This window comes from Lotus japonicus, chromosome 6 (genome assembly GCF_012489685.1).
Source record: "Lotus japonicus ecotype B-129 chromosome 6, LjGifu_v1.2".
Lineage (NCBI taxonomy): Eukaryota > Viridiplantae > Streptophyta > Magnoliopsida > Fabales > Fabaceae > Lotus > Lotus japonicus.
In genome coordinates this window covers 29,269,989-29,273,776 of record NC_080046.1, presented here as the reverse complement: position 1 = coordinate 29,273,776, position 3,788 = coordinate 29,269,989, and positions in this window count along the sequence as shown.

Sequence of the window (3,788 nt, the reverse complement as noted above, 5' to 3'; positions counted from 1 at the left end):
CAAAATTTTGAGGTTTTTGAAAAACTATTCAAATACGCTGATTTCAGTGTCTAAACTTCTTCCCTGCATGCTCCTGAGCGTGTTCTGCGGATTAGATTTTGTCGAATGTCGACGAAATGCCGCCGGGATCAATTTCTACCTTAAATACCCATTTTTCGGCAAAGTCGCAACCTTTACGCTCTAATCTATCGACTTGGCTTAGTGCTAGTAGGATTTGTCGTCATAAACGTCGTTGTGGACGTCCCCATCCAATTTGTTTTTCAAAAATCCAATTTTGAAATTTTGAGCTAAAAATAATGACCAAACTACCCCTATATCAGTTTTCGATCCGAAAATTTTTCCGAGCCTAGAACCGTCTTAGTTACGGCTTATGTTAACCTAGGAACCAAGTTTGATCGAAGAAAAATCGACCCTCCCAATTAAAGGAAGTGGCCGAGAGCTATATCAAGGGGGGGGAGAATCCGATTTTTTGAAAACTTGTCTTAACGCGTTAGATTGTCATACCACGGAGGTAGTAGTGTACCGTGTAACCCTAGGACTCTTTGATTGCTGAGTTTCTGACTCTTGGTGTTGAATTCTGTGATTTTTGCTTAAGGTTCGTTTGAGGAGATTCCCAGGGATCAAGGAGAAGAGCTTGAAGAACATTTTGAGGAAGAAGCTGGAAGACCCACCGGTGAGGGCTACTCTCTGAATTACTAGATAATGCTTTAGGTGTCGACAAGTTCGACTTGATTTATGTGTTATGCACTTAATTGCTAAATGTCTGAATTGTTCTCTGAGGCTTGGGCCGACCTTGTTGAGTAATTGATGCCATGATATTGTGTGCTAAATGATTCACATGCTATGTGCTACATGGTTAACTTAGGATGTGTTGGAATATGCTGTTTATGCTTTTGACTGAGCTGTTTTATTTATGCTATTCCACTTGTACCTGAGATTCTGAAGAGTGAGGTTTACGGGCAGGTCATGCCAAATTTTTATGAGATTTTGAGAGAGTTTTAAAAGGACGAACGGAGTTCGGACCTTGTCATGCTCCAATGGATCGAGACCTTCTCAGGGAATTACTTGGGATTATGGGAACTTTGAAACTCATAGGGAATACGATAAGACTAAAAAGGAGCTATTTTTACAAAGAAAATTCATAAGATATTAAACAACCTCTAAACCTTTAAATAAAGATAACAATCTCGGATGCAAGCTTTGGATTGAAGTTTAGTTTTGGAGAACGAGAAGTGTCGTCGGATCCAAGTGTTGAGAAGATTGCGAGTTCTGGGTATGTTGATACTCATTCGCTCTGGGAGCAGTTTGTTTAGCCATCCAAGGGATGAGCCGAGAAGCTTCACGGAGGTGTGAGACCTTGTGAATGCGTGATACTCCACTGAGGCGTGAGACCTTGTGGAAAGCATGGATCTTCACTGAGGCGTGAGACCTCGTGAACAGCATGAAACTTCATTGAAGCGTGAGACTTCGTGCAAGTGTGTAAATTCACTGAAGCGTGAGACCTTGTGAAAGCATAAAACTTCACTGAAGCGTGAGACTTTGTGAATGTGTGAGACTCCACAGAAGCGTGAGACTTCGTGAGAGCATTGATGACTCGAAGAGTTGTCGTGAGTGGTTGCACTCTTTTGTTTATGATTAATTGTATTTTGTCGCAGAATCACCATTTACCTTAGGGTATTCTTTTAGAGACTTTAAGTTATCTAGAACACGTGGCGACGTGTCGGGTGAGGTCGGAGACGTTGTTTGGCTAATCACTTGCATTCATGCACTCATTTTGAGGTTAATACACGGCGTGATACCGGACCTCGGTGGATTCCAAAATGGTCATAAGACCCGGATTTCCATATTTAGGACACTACGGTGGTCCTCAGTAGCAGACGGAATGGCAGACCTACGGGTTCACTGCTGATCTGACTACTTTTGTGTGGTGTAAGAGACACGCGAGCAGGAAGGTACCCACCGTGGCTGGTGTTAGGGCCGCCTCGTTGATGTCCATCCTTCTTCCGGAATGCATTTTGTTACCCAGCATTGCATTTCATGCAACATACATGCTGACTTAGTTGCTGAGTGTGATTGGTACCTGTTTATCATATTTGAGGCATGCTAATTGTTATTATGATTTCTTATATTCATTGTGATACATGCAACCCTAGGAAGCTATCCCAAAACTTATAAGCCTGAGAGGCAAGTATTTATTATCCTATAATTATATCTGGTTTTATTAATTATATAATTCTTTGGAGTTGACCCTCGCGTCTGCTGTGTGTGTTTGGGCGGACTACGCCATTTGTCAGATGAGTATGGGGGATTGGTTTACCATTGTCAGCCCCTCGGGGGGGACCAGGTACGAGATGCTTGATCAAGACGACCCAGGTGCATGGGTGGTTGATCCCGAGGGCCACCGTGCGACCTACACCGGTCGGGTCATGGAGGACCGTGTCGACCGATTCGGACGCTTGACGGAGGAGGTGATGAGGAGACACATAGTGAGCTTCAACCTGCCTCCAGGTGTACACTGTGGACCCGGCTTGGGAGGACCTCCACCGCCACCATCCCCTTCGGATGATGAGGACCCCTCTGAGGAGGTGCCAGTAGGTGGGGCTTCGACGGAGTCTAGTCCGTCTACTGCTGCTGCTGTCGTCGCGGATCTCGTTCCGGGCCCCGAGCCCGAGAGGCCAGTGCAGGAGCGCATTAGGGTGGACAGAGAGGGCAGTGTTGAGTATGTCGACTTAGTCGTCCTGGATGCAGATTCGGATGACGACCGCGCTAGCATGTAGGATCGAGTGCTAGTGTGGGCTCCTCGGGTAGGGATTAGTGTAGGAGTAGTGTCGATGCTCTGACCGTCATGCTTCAGTTTTGGGGACAGGGTAGTTTCCTACCGGTAGCTTTTTGTGTGGTTTCCTATGGAAATCACAGAGAGCTGGTTGGATTTAGGGGGTCTTTGCTTAGGCCGCTGGGCCAACTTGTTCTCAGATTTTGAGGTTTAGTGTTGCGGACACAGTATTTTTACCTTGGACTGTACATATTGCCTTCGGGCGTTACTCTCTTTCTGTCACCCGTCACTGGAGGTTACTCGTGACGTGGTTGTATTTAGCGAGGCATGTATATATAGTTGTATAGTAGTTTCTTTTATCTTTTGTTGGGAAGTTTATTGCTTTCTGTCTTTAGTTATATTGTCAAAAAAAAAATAATTCACGTTTTTTTCCGCTTAAGTATTTCTTTTGGTTACTAAAGTGACGCCACCGAAATCGGGGTGTTACACTCCAAACCTAACCAACAAGTCAAGGAAGATTCTAGAAGCTCCAAGAGCTCATTAGCACAAGAGGTCCTTCAATTAACACAATAAAACCATGCAAGTCATAAACTTACTTAAAATGCAAGAAAACTCCCTAAAAAACTACAAAATTACCAAAACGAAGAAAAGACTCAAAGAAAGATAAAAATGCATGAGAATGCATGAAACACTACATGAGACTCAACAAAAAGACTCAAAACAAAGAAAGAAATGACCCTAAAAACACCACTAAACAAGGGTCATCAACCTACATCAAAATTACTTATATCATTTCAAGTTATACATTCAAACAATGACAATGACAAATGTATTTTTTTTTCTAAATGTAGATGTCATTTATTAAAAGGTTAGTTAATTTTGGTTGAATGATCCACCACCTACCATTGTGCATGCTCCCTTTGTAGATTTTTCCCTATCATCTCATCTTAATATACTTGACTTAAAAAACGAACAAAAAACAAATTAAATTAATTTCAATATTATTATTATTTTA